Source organism: Camellia sinensis, chromosome 14, assembly GCF_055761805.1.
Source record: "Camellia sinensis isolate YWXY chromosome 14, ASM5576180v1, whole genome shotgun sequence".
Lineage (NCBI taxonomy): Eukaryota > Viridiplantae > Streptophyta > Magnoliopsida > Ericales > Theaceae > Camellia > Camellia sinensis.
This window is the reverse complement of record NC_138974.1, coordinates 10,109,164-10,125,955: the sequence shown is the minus strand read 5'-3', so window position 1 is coordinate 10,125,955 and position 16,792 is coordinate 10,109,164. Positions and strand designations below refer to the sequence as shown.

General features: G+C 34.8%; 2 pseudogenes; one reads left to right on the top strand and one right to left on the bottom strand.

The window, feature by feature from the left end:
* Nucleotides 1-499: 499 nt before the first annotated feature.
* On the bottom strand, nucleotides 500-15,542 carry LOC114309335 (flavonoid 3',5'-hydroxylase 2-like; annotated as a pseudogene).
* Nucleotides 9,202-12,546, top strand: LOC145807849 (serine/threonine-protein kinase TOR-like; annotated as a pseudogene).
* Nucleotides 15,543-16,792: the final 1,250 nt, after the last annotated feature.

The following is a 16,792-nucleotide window of genomic DNA, read 5'->3' as shown; positions in this document are numbered from 1 at the left end:
TTGGAATGCTAAGAGACACATATTGGCACGTACTTGACAATGGACTAGATCTTTTTCATACCAAATTGTTTTTTGCATGAAAAATTTCCAATTATTTCCGATAACAGACTTCTCCATGGGCTTTATTTGTGACTCGACTTCAATGACTCAAATCAAAGTGATTTTAAATTTATTTTGTAAACTCAAACTGTTTTAAATTTTTTAAAGCCATGTTTTGAAAATATGATTCAAAACATGACTTCAGAAAAATAAAACAAGTTTAGAAAATAAATTTAAAATTACTTAGGTTTGAGGAAAAAAACATTTTAAGAAAAGCTTGATAACCAATAATACTACAGATTAAGAATTCAAACACAGAAAAATAACAAAGAAAACAGTGTGTCATCCAAACTCAAATTTTATATTGGAGCTTATATTTAGAATGAGTATGAACCCTACACTGTTTTTCTTAGTATTTTTTTTGTATCTGAATTCATGATCTGTAGCATTAAACAGGCCCTTAAGCTGCAACATACAAACTAGCTGGAAGCCAGGGATTCACCATAGCCGAAAGAGGCACAGCCTTCTGCAGTGCAAGACCAAAAGCTTCATCCATGTTGAGCTCAGCAGCCCCATGAGCTAGTTTCCAATCAAAAGAGTGCACCAATGTGCCCAAAATGTACTCAACAAACACAACCCCCATTCTAGCACCGGCACAGATCCTCCTTCCAGATCCAAATGGTATAAGCTCGAAATGGTTTCCAAGCGGATCTATCTTTGTATTCTTTCCGCTCAAAAATCTTTCAGGGATAAAATCTAGTGGGTTTTCCCACACATCCGGGTCTCGCCCTATTGCCCATATGTTCACAGCAAGTCTAGTGTTCTTCGGAATGTAGCAGCCATTCACTTCACAAGCTTCGGCCGAGACTCTAGGAAGATTGAGAGGTGTTGAGGGGTGCTTTCGAAATGTTTCCTTGCATATGGCTTGTAAGTATGGGAGTTTGGGTATGTCGGATTCCTCTAGCCTTCGGTTTCGGCCTATAACTCGATCCATCTCTTCCTGAGCTTGGTTTAGGATTTTTGGGTTTTTCAACATCTCCGCTAGTGCCCATTCAATAATGCTCGATGATGTATCTGTGCCTGCAGTAAATATATTCTGGCAAAGGAAATGAAACTGTATTTATAGCATGGAATGTGAAAATTAAGTACATGCATACAAATGTAACAATTTGATATCAATAAAGTTAGGATTAAGCCGACAAAGCAATCAAACTATTTATAAACAATTTGGATTCGACTCATTTAAAACTCGTTGAAGTTCAGTTTGTTTTATAAATGGACAAACTTGAACTCAATTTTTAAGCTCCTTTAATAATTGAGTTGAGCTCGAATTAACGCAAGCTCGGTTCAATAAGGTAAGTAAACCTCAAGAGAACAAATTAATATTTATTTATAATAATATATTAAATCTATTTTGAGTATTTATTTTATTTTATTATTTATGTTTGCGTATATTAATATAAGCATTAATTTACATTTTGTTCATAATTTTGTCTTTTTTATTTAATAAACAAATTAATTTAAGTGTTTTTTTTTTTTTTTTGAAGTCCAAGTTTAAGTTGAAATTCAACTCATTTATATAATTTAGTTGACTAAGTAGAGTTCGAGTTTCTCGAATACTTAACAAGCTGAGCTCAAGTTTGATTATTAAGATCGACTAATTCTTAGCAAAGAGGCATCAACACCCAAAATTTCTGTCCAACTTTGCTCATTTGTAGCCGTAGGATAAAATACTTTTATCATGTATAGTGAATAGAGTATTGTTAGGAATTCCAAATGTTTTACTAACATCTTTACTAAATATCTTATATGAGTGTGAGATTGACATGATGTAAGACTTACATATAAAAAATTTAGTAGAAATATTAGTAAAACATTAGGAATCCCTAATTGAATATCATTAATGAGTTGGTGTTTCGGATGCTAAAACTGTTAAAATATGTTAGTATTATATGTTAGTGATGTTAGTATTCTATGTTAGTATTGCTAGTGTTATCATTATGTTTAGTACAGCATTATGTTAGCTTTAATAATTATCCTTTGCTTTATGCCACCCTATGTATCTTTGCCTCTCTATAAAAGAGAGTGCACATCTCCTTGTAATATACACAGAATATCAACACATTAATCAATAATACAATTCTCTATTTCTTTTTATACATTGAATTTTAACATGGTATCAGAGCAAGGTTAAGAACCTAGTCATTCTGCCTCACCGGCAGGCGGCAGCCTCGCCTTGGCCGCCCGCCGGACCTCTACACATGCCTCCCCCCTCCTGTCTCTCTCAAATCCAACCAGGCACCATTCCCAACCCCATCTTCTCTCCTTCCCATATTCACAGAGGAAGACCAATCTACATACATATATCCACATACCCACACACACACATATATATCACCATTGATTCACCAAAATGGATGGACCCAGATTTGTGATTGCAGCATCAGAGGCCTCATCAATGGAGACTAACTCAGGCCTCTCTCTCCTGCAACTCCTCCCTACCTTCGTCTAATCAGCTCAAACCCTAGCTCGCCCTCCTCTCTCCACGTCGGCGCCGTCAGATTAGGATCCGACGGTCGGATCTTCGTCGGCGTCAACCTTGAGTTCCCTGGTCTCCCCCTCCACCACTCTGTCCACGCCGAGCAATTTCTCGTGACCCACCTCGTCGTACACGGCAGAACCCCCAGGTGTCACCGGTCAAACCACGAAGTCCTTGTCCAAAGAGCAGCTTGGACAAAGGGTTGAACTCAAGCTTCTCAAAGGACCCACTCTTATCATCTCTGGTTCGGCTATAGCCAACCGAGGCTTTGGTCCAAACCAGTACAGAAATGTCTTCCCATAAGCCCTTGACCAGTTGTAGTAGTCCGGCATCGCCCTCTGACCAATGTCATGGTTGACAGTTATCGGCCTCGATTCGGCTTCGGCAATCATGCGCCGACTGATCTCGGCCGAGTTTCCGAGGATCGGACGGTAGCTAGGCCCCCCTATGCCTTGCTTCCTAAAGTGTCGTTGAAACTTCAATGGAACCCATATGATTGAGTGTATGAATTTTATTAAGAGGACTGAGATGTGGAGTAGCAACATCCTCATCAGAAGTAGAATAGCCATACACTTGAAGCTGTGTGTGTGTGAGAGAGAGAGAGAGGTTGGTTCAGTCATTCCTTTCATCATGGTCTCCACTTCTTTTTTTCCTTCCTGTTCCCCACACCACTTTCTTTTCTTTTTTTTTTTTTATATTTATTTTAATCCATCTTTTGAAAAGCAAACAAACCCCATACCCTTCTCTTATTTTTCCATTAGTGTAGGACCTGTCCAACCACATTTGAATCTCACATTCCTTTTTAATTTTTTATTCCTTTCACATTCACCCATTTCTCTTCAATTTTCTTTTCTTTTATACTTTATTTTCTACCTCTCTATTTTTCGCCTTCCATCCGGCGAACATGGGTCTGAGTAAAAAAAAAAAAAAAAAAAAAAAAAAAAACCACACAGAAGAAGATTTGCACACCAAATTCATTTTATTCATATCGGGATCAACCCCGATCCACATTTTACACCAAAAAAAAAAAAAAACAAAACAAAATACAAACAAACAACCACATTCACAGGTGGGATTTTTCTTCTCTACTCTGCCGCCGGTCTTTTCTTCTTGCCTCCGTCCTGGCCGGCCCTTGCCGGTGTTGCCTCCGTGTCACCCACTCCACTGGGCATGATCACTACTCCCTGCTCCTCCACTGCAGCATATGGCGGCCCTCTAAATCGGAACATCACGGTGGCCTTCCGCTTCAGCTCCTTGTTTTCCGTCTTTAGCACGCTTATCTTTGCTCGCGCATCCTTATACATGCGTTGGAGCAGAGCCAGTTGGGCGTTTAATTGCTGCACCTCATTTGTTCTACTCTGCAGCCGGTGCGACAAGTTTGTGACCGCCGTCATGGACTCCACACATGCCTTCAAAGTATACTGATTAGCCTCCACATCCGTTTGCACTGCCATTTTTTGCTCCACCGACTGCATCGGAAAGTTCAACGGAGCAAACCCAGTGGTGTTTGGTTGAGGTTCACGGGACACCGCACCAGTTATCTCTCTTGTGGACTCGTTGAGGTCGGGAAAGAGAGTAAGCAGAGGGCGGGACGAAGAGGCCATTTTCTGGGCAACAAAGTGTTACAGAATATCTCTCGCAACAGAGTGTTACAGATACTCTCTCTCAACACAACGAAGAGTTTTTTCGAGTTTTTTAGCGGGTTTTCTGCCTCAGCCTCAGCCTCCGCTTCGATTTATAAAGACCTTGACGAAGAGGCAGACACGCGCATCATGCGCCGCTCGGCGCTCGCCGACAACTTGGCACGCCTTTTGATGGCACGTCTTTTTATGGATTGGGCACGCCTTTTGACAGATTGGGCACACCTTTCGAGGGCGCGACTTTTGAGGGCTCGATATATATATCCATGTATATCTTTTGGGCAGCCTATATACACCCTCATACAGTGTCTTCTACACCGGTCAGCTTTATCAATTCCTTTTCAACCTCAAATAGGTTTCTATCTTCACACCTATTTGAGTTTGAGGAGGGGTTATACACAGTATCATGTTCAAGCCACCTCATGGTGCACTCCCTAAGTCGCCCCCTTGGTGCACCACCACAACCTGCTACAACGGTCCGACATGACCCCGTAAACTGTCCTGCTACATCGGTCCGACATGACCCCGTAAACTGTCTTCTACAACGGTCCGACATGACCCCGTAAACTGTCCTGCTACATCGGTCCGACATGACCCCGTAAACTGTCTTCTACATCGGTCCGACATGACCTCGTAAACTGTCATGCTACATCGGTCCGACATGACCTCGTAAACTGTCCTGCTACAACGGTCCGACATGACCCCATAAACTGTCCCGACATTTGATTCCGGTTAGCATACAGTGTCCTCTCCAACGTTATGACACCACCATACAGTGTCCTCTACAACGTTGTGACACCACCATACAGTGTCCTCTACAACGTTATGACACCACCATCCAGTGTCTTCACCACCGGTCTGACACGACCATACAGTGTCTCCTATCCTCTTTTATTTTTATTTTGTTCCTCTCTCCAAACTCAAGTTGGTTAGTTTCTATCCTCATTGAGTTTGCGGGGGGCTGTTAAAATATGTTAGTATTATATGTTAGTGATGTTAGTATTCTATGTTAGTATTGCTAGTGTTATCATTATGTTTAGTACAGCATTATGTTAGCTTTAATAATTATCCTTTGCTTTATGCCACCCTATGTATCTTTGCCTCTCTATAAAAGAGAGTGCACATCTCCTTGTAATATACACAGAATATCAACACATTAATCAATAATACAATTCTCTATTTCTTTTTATACATTGAATTTTAACAAAAACAAAAAATGAAATTTTTTTTGTAGGTGCACCGAATCCAACAAAATCTTTTTACAAGAACTATGGCATATTATATATATATATATATATATATATTTTTTTTTTCTATTTTTTTGTGTCGTGACGCCACTATTCTGCATCTTTTAGAGATAGAGAGAAAGAGAGAGAGAGAGAGGGAATAGGAATGTTCGTGGCTATATTTATAATATGGCACGGGGGAATGAAATGGATAAGAAAACATAGATACTCTCAGGTACACGAAGGTGATTGTGTTTATGGTGGATTTGTTGTGTATTTGGAAGTATTTCATTGTTAAAATAAGTTAAAAAATATTTTCATATCAATTTTTTTTATTAAAAGTTTAACATATCATTTAGTTGAAAATGAGTCAAAAGTGTTCTTGCATATCAAAATTTTGATTAAAATATAATAAATTAAGGTTAAAAGAGTAAAAAAAAATACAGAAAATTGAGTTTTAGAGGGATTGCTAATGATTTCTAATATTTCACGACCGGGACACCCGATTCCCAATACATACCAGTCGATACTATCGATACCGATACTCCGCGATCGATACTATTACGTTACCCGATACCGCGATTTAGAACTATGTTATCATGTATAGTGAATAGAGTATTTTTAGGAATCTCAAATATTTTATCAATATTTTTATTAAATATCTCATATAGGTGTGAAACTTACATAATGTGAGACTTACATATGAGATATTTAATAAAAATATTAGTAAAACATTATGAATCCCTAGTTAAATATCATTAATGAGTTGGTGTTTCGGATACTATAACAAAAATGAAAAAAAATTTGTAGGTGCACAGAATCCAACAAAATCTTCTAACATGAACTATGGCATATTAAATATAGGGAAATGCTAAGTTTCATGAAAAAGGGATCATGAAAACCATCATGAAAGGATCTGCACTGTTAGATCATGAAAATCATACCTGATCGATCTGACGGTGCAGATCCTTTCATGATAGTTTTCATGATTTTTTTTCATGAAACCTAACATAACCCTTAAATATATGGATGCCATCATGTATGAAAGAGTTGAGTGTAATTCTATTATAATATTTTGTGCATGTAGAAGGAGAAAAAAAAAACACAAAACACGACAAATCAAAAAATGTAACTACGGAAGGGCCTTGAAGAAGAATACCAAGAGTACAGCCTTAATATTGGTCACGCTGAGCCTCTCATCATCCCTTCAATTTTCTTGTTCAGCCATAAGAACATCTAGGAAATCCTGCTTTTCCTTGTTCTGCTCATAAGATTCAGCCTTGTGTTCCTCACACTACAACAAAAGTTACCTATGGTGACGAAAAGTAATGAAAAAAATAAATTTCGTCACTAAATAAGAGTAATTCATGACGAATTATAAATTTTTGTCACATATAATAAAAAATAAAAATAATTAGTGACGAAATTTATTTTCGTCAATAAATATTTCTTTTTAGGTGAGGAAAAATTAAATTTCGTCATCGAAGGTTTTCCCGCTAAATTTTTTTGGTGGCGCCAAAATTTTGAGACTTTTGATGAGAAATTTTTTTATCACCAATTATAAAATTTTTAGTGAGAAATATATTTTCGTCACCAATAATTTTACATTTTTTTTTGAAAACTCAATATTGTAAATTTTAAGATTATATAGTGAGAAATATATTTTCGTCACTAATCAACTTGTTCGGTTTTGGTTTTCAAAAAATTTACTTTTTTATTTTTCGAATTATATTTTCAATGAATTTTTTTAATATTCTAAGTTTTTTTTTTTTCAGACACGCATAACATAAATATACTTAAAAAGTATAATATTTATGAATTTTTTTAAAAAAATAAAAATTCCCCCCCCTCTTTTTACACTTCAAAATATGAATTTTTACACTAAATAGGAATTCACTAATTTTGAAGGGAAAATTTTGACAGATTAGACAGAAAAAAAAAATAGACTACTAATTTTTTCCTTTGTTTTTTTGTTTTTTGGTTTTGTTTTGTTTATTAGTTTTCCTCTCATATCTCTCTCACAAAACAAAACACAAGTTAGTCCTCATTCAGAGTGTTCTCCTCTAGCGCACCGATGTTGCCTGTTCTCCTTCTTCAGTGCCGTCGTCGACGTCGCATCTCCGAGCCTCTCCACCTGTCTCCTTCGATGCCTCATGTTCTCTTCCATCAGCGCCTCCTGATGACGAAAACTAGTGAAGAAAATAAATTTCGCCACTAAATAAAAATTTATAAATTTTGTCACATATAATAAAAAAAATAAAAATGATAGGTGATAAAATTTATTTTCGTCAATAAATACTTTCTTTTAGGTGAGGAAAAATTAAGTTTCGTCACCAAAAATTTTCTCACTAATTTTTTTGGGTGGCGCCAAAATTTTGAGACTTTTGGTGAGAAAAAAATTGATCACTAATTATAAAATTATTTATGAGAAATATGCTTTCGTTACCAAAATTTTTTAATAGTTTTGAGATCTTCTGGTGAGGAAAAAATGTTGTCACCAATTTTGGTGGGAAAATTTTGATGTATTAAGCGACAATGAAAAAAATGAGTAGGGTTTTAATTTTTTTACCCCTTTTATGTTTATCCACTACAACAAAATTGGGTTTTTACAGCTTCATATCAACGACATATAGTAAATGCAAGCTGTGGTTTCTTATTTTTATAACTTGCTTTTTTTACATATCGTAAATAATTTCTCAACTGCGATGTGTGTATTGCGTAGGTCGTAAATGTTAATAATGATGATTTTTTTATGACTTGCAATGTTAACTGTAAATAATAAAAAAATTTATAACGTGCATATGACATACCGTTAATACATCAACTATACACAACACGCATCTATAAATTGATAAAAATATTAAATATTTCACGACACAAAAAATTAATCATTAAAAATTATACTTTTCACGACCCACAAAAAATTAACCATTTAAAATATTACACTTTCCATAATACACAATGCTATCCTAAAAAATGTGACCAAAAAAAATAGCACCAACATAAAATTTCAGAGTGTCAAACATTACCTGGCATTAGCACTCTCTGTGTCTGTCTGTCTGTTTGTTTCTCTCCATAGCTTTCGTCTCTCTCTCTCTCCATCATTTTTTCTTTGTTTCTTCTCCAGAACGACCATCACTACAACCACAAACCCTAGATTCTCCACCGCCCGCTTCTCTAACCCCAACCCTCTTTCTAGCCAAACCCTTACCTCCGACATCTGGCAAAGATCAGTCCCAGTTGGAGTGCTCCATCTCTATCTCACCATCTCTCTATCTCTATCTCTATCTCTATCTCTGCCTCACTATCTCTCTCCATCTCGATCTACCCTTTGAAACCCTCCCAAACCAAAACCCCAATTCAAACCCTCGCTGAATTCTACATAAGGCGATCAGATGATGAGTTATATATATGACAATCCACTCTCACAACCGATGATGAGTTCTCTGCTTTATCAGCTAAAATTTTAAAACCAAAAAATGATTGATGAAGGGTTTAAATAGTCATCTAGAAGGCCCTAATTTGTTGGGGTTCAAGATCAATTCCTAGGGCTGGTTGATTTTTGATGGTCACGACAGTAATATGGCATCATTTGTTTCTTGATCAGCTGAGGTTAGTTTAGTTGGTCTACATTTTTTGCATCTCATTGGAATTAGATTTCAGATTGTATCAAAAATAAAGCTTTTTCATAAGATTTTTCATAAATAGAGTCCCATAAGATCTTTCATCCTAAGAGTCGTATGTTCTTTGCTGGAATATGGACTGTCACTTGAGAGGTGAGTTGCTTTCTATTATGGATTTTAAAGATGGGAAGCTTCCTATGAGGTATTTGGGGGTTCCTTTTGTCTCTACTAAGTTGTGTAAAATAGATTCTGATCAATTGGTTGCTAGGATTACTAAGACGATTCAATCGTGAGCTAATAAAGTGTTGTCGTATGCTGGTAGAGCCCAATTGATTAAAAGAATTTGTATTAATAGAATTCTTAATTTTAATATATAACAGAATTTGTATTTGTTCAATTCCACTCTCTTAATAGAATTTGTATTTGTTCAATTCATTTCTTAATGGGTTTGAATTTTGTTTTTTTTAATTATAAATAAATCTTTGGGTTTAGTGTTATTATTGGATTAAAAAAAAGGTCAAATGATGGTGTTTGACTACAATCCTAGATTCTAGATTATTTGATTTTTTTTAGCTTATTTAACTCAGAAAAAGTGAGATTACTTGTAATTGTTTTCAACTTAAGAATGTGCCTGAATTCATTAGAAGCTAAATAGTATAATGATAGGAGAAAGAAATGAGATAAAGAGAGATTATTTTTAATTAAATTCCATGTATATATAATAATTTAGTTGCCATTTTTTTTTTTTTTAAATATTAGCAAAGATATGTATCAATACTAACATTGAGAACACCAAGAAAATGAAATCTTAGAATACCACCATAGGTTGTGCCTCTTTGGGTTGGTTCAGACCATGGTTGTTTTGTTGTGGTTATGCCTCTAATTTGGTTGCTTCAAGCCATTATTGTTTAGTTTGGTTGTCAGGTGGCATGAGAGGTGTCACACTCTTCATGGTTTTCATGAAAATGTTGTTGGCTTTAGAATTTCATTCTTAATTTTTTTTTAATACAATTCCAAAAGGATGTAGCCATGACTAGAACTCTGTTTTTGTGTATATAACCAACTCTACTATACAACTATATCAATATGATATTGAATAAATGATGGGCATGACAACCCAATACTACACACACATAAGGCAAAGAAGATTTCATTCCTATGAGGTATTAGTAAGTTTGTTGTCCCCTAGTACATGGGACTAACTAAGGATGTCATTTACATACTTTTCTAAACACAGACAGCATAGGATATCCATATGTATAAAACATTTCAATAGAGTCACTACTACAATAATGGTTAAAAGTCCTACTTTTCAGATTGAATTTAGATAAGAATCATGCTTAAAAGTAGCAAATTATGAGTACAAAACTCTAAAATTTTGCTCAAAGCATGCTTTAGTCTGAATTTGTGTTCAATGTTAAAGAAGTATAGATGAGGAACATGAGGTTGCTCCTTCCATGCTCCATTCTACAGACTTGATGTATAGATTTTATAGCTTTCTTTTGTTTTATTTTAAAGCTATTAAATATATTTTATAGTTTTTTTTTTTAAATTAATTTTTTTTTTTAAATTTGACAATTCTAGTGTCTTCTCTGAGCTGTGTTTGCATTGCTGAATATATCTATTGAATTGTGGTTTTAACTTTGCATATCTAAACATCATTTATAATTTTTAGATTAGATATCACTCTCTTGAAGAAGAAATAGCCTTTGGACCTGGTTGTTGGTTGTGGGATTATTTAAGAAGTGGGGCTTCTAGTTTTCTGCATCCACTTTCTAGTGGTGCTGGGTTCTAAGGCACATAAGGGTTATGTTTACAAAATTGGAATTGTACGTGGTGTTTTTATATTATTTTTGTTACTCTATCAATGACATTTTATTTTGCATGTTGGCCAGCTCTTTGGTTTGGTGAACACACTTTTGGAAAATTCCAGAAACACTGCAGAGAAGGATCTTTCTATTCAAAGATATGTTATCATTCCATTGTCTCCAAATAGCGGATTAATAGGATGGGTACCAAATTGTGACACCCTGCACCATCTCATTCGGAGTAAAGAGATGCTAGAAAGGTCCGCTAAGGTTCATTTGATGCTTTGTGTGTGTGTGTGCGCGCGCGCGCACGCGCATTTCGTCTAATTTTTTGTGCATGTTTCTGGTATATAGATCACCTTAAATCTAGAGCACAAACATATGCTTAATTTTGCTAAAGATTATGACCATTTGCCACTTATAGCTAAAGTGGAGGTGTTTGAGTATGCTCTGCAAAATAGTGAAGGAAATGACCTGACAAGGGTATGTTTTCTTCAAGAAATATGCTGCATCTTTGGCTCTCTCCTGGGAATTCTTTTTTCAATTTAGTTACATTGCCTCTTGATAGGTGTTTTAGTTAAAAAGTTGCACTTTTGAGAATTGGCTGGACAGGAGGACAAATTATACTAGAAGCTTGGCTGTCATGAGCATGGTATCATTTTTCTTCTCGTATTATTTAGATCTTTTTCTTAAGACAAGCAAGATCCAGCTATATATGTTTCCACAAAATCGACACAATATGGCTCCCGTGTATGATCTTATTTGTCAACCTTTTATGCTTTAGAAATGTTTAGATAAGAGAATTTTTCGAAGTAAATGTATGTTAATTGATTATACTTTTCTTTCTTTGGTTAGAATGATATACTAAGAAGGAACCCTGCAAATCACTAACTTAATTTGTGAATATATACGCAATACAATTGTGTGATTAGGTGTCTAAAGTATTTGAATGCTTGTGTACATATCTTTCATTGTGTAGATATATGATTTTTGGGTACTGATATTCTTTTCGTTGTATACAGGGATTCTTTGTTATTCTTTCATGGATGCCTATATATTTTAAAATAGTAAGGCCATAGCTAGCCTAAAAGTTGTAGTTTATTAGCAATTTATCACATACTCAACAAGTGTACTGATTTTATGAGAAAGATGAAATACATGTCTCTTTGTTATAGATATATCATGTCCACCTCAGACAAGCAGCTTGGTCTTTCAAAAAAGTAAAAACATAACCAAAGACAACTATTAATGTTGTTTCCAAAATGTATTTACTAGTAGTCATGGTCCACACAATGGACTCATGAACATCATGTATGGTTGTCCAATTTTTTATTTTTTAAAATTTCTTTCTAATTTTGATTCAAACAGGCAATAAACAATCATTGATGCTGGTTTCACAAAATTGCATGTAACCTGGAAAACTAGAAGTTTGAATTGAAATATTTCTGTCTACATTTGTTTCTCTTGTTTTACTTTTGGATTTTCCTACTAATCATGTGATACAGTAAGCATCAGGTATATCCTTACTTGCAGTCAATTCGTTTTGTTGGTCCTGGGATTGCGCTCAATGGTCTAACCATGGCAAAGCACACATCAATAGCATCTGCTTGGCTTACTTTAGCAGTTGGGCTAAAATCATTTAGTCATTGTGGGTTCCTTCTGAATCTTTAGGTTAGTGTACTCAGAAAAAAATCACTTGAAATTAAGAACAGCATAAATTCTGTTTTCACCCACGTCTGACCTTATTTTCATTCTTTTCTACGAAGCAAGGTTTCTTAAGAAGCAAGGTTTCAAAGGACAATTTAAAGGAGGAGGTATCCCATGAACTCGTAGATCGCCGTTTTGCTAAGTCCCGCTTGTTTTATGTTTTTATTTTTCAAATGTTGGTTAGTATATACTAGTTAAAGCACAACAATTTCACTAATTATTAACTAAGATTTAACAAGTTTAAAGATGTATTTAATGAAAATAGATTCATTAGTTACTTCTTACTTAGCATGACCCTTATTAAAATACACATTAACCAAAATAGAGACAAAACTACGTGTATATTTTTTTGTGTATTTTTGCTAGGTAGTGTTCATTGTGTACACAATTTGTATTGACGTGGATAAAGAGATCTATACAATGTAATTGATAATATTTTAATATATGTACATTTTTTTGTTTATTTTCTTTACAGATTGGTTTTTGATGACGTTTGGAAGCATACTTGCAAATCAAGATCAAGTGTTAAATTTTTTTTTCCTGAACTGATACTTGGTTCTAGTTGCAAATCAAGATTGAATGTTGATTTTTTTTGTGAACTCCATGTGAGTTCATTTTTGGATTTGCTTTGATGGTTTTTTTGTTATACTTAATGGATTATTATTAAATTTGTTTGATGGATATATTTTGATTTATAATATAACTTTTTTGGTGAATTTTTTTATGGAGTGGTATATAATAGCTAGTGGATTTCTTAGTACATTTAAAAGGTTATTGGGATATGAGTAGGGATATTTGTAAAATAATAATTTAAATTGAAATACAAAATATGGGACAAGTTTAGTGACGAATTGTTTTTGTCATTTGTATTTGTTATTATGACAAAGTGACTATTTGTCGCTAATAAATATTTTTTGTGACAAAATTTACTATAGTTTATATATGAAGGTTTTCATTAATTTTGTTGTTTGGTGATTAAAAATTTCGTCATGTATATATATTTTTGTTACGAAATATATTTTGTCACCCATGTATGATATTTGGAGACGAAAAATTTTGTCAACTTTACATCTTACTGCGACGAAATTATTTCCTCATCAATGATCAACATGCGTGACAAATTTATTCGTCAACTAAAGTTATAAATGTGGTACTGAATAACTATTTGGTGACGAAAATGAGGATTTTTGGTGACAAAATATTGTTTTATTGGTGACAAAAAGTTTCGTCACTAAAGTAATTTCATTGGTGACGAAATTATTTTTCGTCACGATGCTTTTTAGTGACAAGCATTCAATGACGAACCCGGTGACGAAAATATTTCCTCACAAATATCTATAGTGACGAAATTAGCTCTTTGGAGACGAAAAAAATTCGTCATCCAAGACCCAACTTGTTGTAGTGTCAATCATCGTTGTTAAAAACACATCAAACTTCTTACGTATATGCTTCGTCCCAAGCTCAACTCCTCCAAAGTTGAGCCATGACGCAACAGACGAAGGCACAAAATCACCAAAGTTGAAAAACCTAGCCTTAGTCATGAGCTCCACCACCATGTCCTTAAACTCATTAGACTCCAAACCCTGTTTCTCAAACAATCTCCGGCCGAGCACCACTTTCCCTATCATATTTGCCATCGCAAACGACAGCATCTCCGCCACCACCATTGCCTCACCACGACAACTCAAATCGTGCATAACTTTCAACACGTAGCCAAGCTCAACCGTGCGAAACGGGGCCCAACCCTCAAGAGCCTTCACGCCAAGAATGTGTAAGTCACCTAATTTCCTAAGCAACTTCCACCTAGGTCCGTAATCGGGAAAAACCAAGCCCTGGGATCTATAGGCCGTGTGGGTTGCACCCGCGTTGGGTGCGCGGTTAGAGAAATTGGTGTCCAGCGCTTTGAGGAACGCTATAGTAGAAGCTTTTTTTTTGGATAAGTAAGTCATATTATAATCAAAAAAGAAAGATATACAATGAAATTCAATACACAGCTTTTGATGGGAGCACAAAAATAATCAAAATAAACTACTCCATCAAAAGACAAACTGAACTTATAGAAAACAAGCACAACATTCCCAACAAAATAAGGATTCAGAATTTCCTTCTAGCATTCTTCAAGTCATGAAGTTTCGCTTTAAGTTTTCTTCTGTTATCCTCTTTTGAAGTCTCCCCATAACTAGGATCACTTGGAGATGGACTCCCTCTGTTTCTCAACTCTTGACTTGAATCTCCATTTCCTAACTCGTCCATATCACACGATTCAAGGACATCAAAGGCATTAGATGTTGAGGGGACAGAAGACTGCGTCTCTTTCTCTTTGTTGATCAATGACGTTGAACCTTGCCCACTATCTCTCCCCTTTTTCTTCACCACTTCCCATTTAGTCGGAATTTGTGTTTTAGTGTCCTTGACTCTCCACTCATGTTTGAAGGAGGGAGGGTTCAAAGACTTTGGCTTTTGAGGGCACAAATTAGTGGTATGGCCAAAAGTCTTACAACCATCACACCTTTGAGGCTTCCATGGTACCTCAACTTGAATCTCGTATGGGTCACCATAACCAAGATTTATTTTGAAAGACTTAGGGATCTCTTTATTTGCTAGCACTTCAATACAAATTCTTGCAAATGTAAGTCTGCTTCTCTTGAAAGTTGGCTCATCCAAATAAAGAGGAGTTCCCAAGATGCTCGAGCGGAAGCTGGAGTTGAGGCAACCACCATACCACTAGTGCCTATTTTGAGGTAGATTATGGGTCCATATTTTTTAGCCATTTTTGCTAGTGTAGCATGTGGCATGGCTCCTAGGAGGGGAAGGGCGCCAATGAGTGGAAGCCCTCGTGGGCCTGGAGGAAGCCGGTTAGTGCTTTTTGAGGAGAGGGATTGAATGAAGAAGTGGGTGAGGAGGAAGATGAGAAAAGCCATGACGAGCTCATGGAGGAAGACAACTGAGTTCAGTGCCATAGGGGTAGTGTTGCACCAGTGTACATGTAGCCTTGTTGGATTAAATAGCCTTCATTCTTTGTCATGTTATTGTGTCACATTAAAAATAAAAATAAAAATAAAAGTCTTTTTCAAAGCCTCCCATTAAGGGCCATACAAAATTAAAAATAGTAAATATATAACAAAATTAAAATTTTCTTACAAGTTAAATTTTACGAAATGAAATTATTTAAAGAATATTTGATGTCAACTCAATTCATTTCTCTAATTTTAAATAGTCACACCCTATTATCATATTTTTGTACAATATTGACTCTAAAATAAATAATTAAAAAATACAATATCTTAAATGAAAAATAAAATAAAAGTTATATTAACCTCAAAACTTGTTTTACATATTTTATTTGGATGGATGGAGTTACACAAATACTCAAAAAAATTAATGACACCTCTTAATGGAAATAATTTTAAAATATACAGTTAATTTTCATTAAACAAAAACTTAATGTTACATATATTTGACACTAATTTAACATATTTAATATTTATATTATTAAGTCATGTTATATTCATATTCATATCAATAAAATAATTATTACTCACTAATTTCATGCATAATTTGAGTCTTCTAATCGTGTTGAATATTTTTACGGTTCCCATTAGTTTAAATCATTGTCATACCAATTTTTTAAAAGTTATTTGCAGCCCCATGGTACAAAGTACAAACAAGTTGAGCCACAAACCAAATATGATTGATGGAAAAAGTGAGCCCACATTAATTTATGTTGATAATTGAGAAATGATAAGAACTTATGACAAATTGACAATTAGTAATTAGTTGTTAGCAAAGTCATGTGGTACCTGGAGCACCAAATAACTTTGGGGATATCACTGTTCAATAATTTTAGAAAAATTTTATTACAAATTTATGGTAAAGTTTATAATTTTAATTATTAAAATTTATAATATTTACTATTTATTTGTATTTATTTTTGGATGAATTATACTATCAGCTCATATATATATATATATATATTTGATCAGTAAAGAAAAATTTAATTAAAAATATGAAATTAACGACATAGGAAGATGATAAATATCGAGAGAGATTTCAAAAAGTACAAACTATCCCTACTACTGCTACCACAATCATCAAACCAACCTCAGCCTCATAATTTTTTTAAAACAACAAAACAACAGAACGAAAAAATAACCAGAAACAAAAATAAAAAGAGTTAAGAACTTAACTCTAACACACCAAACCCTAGATC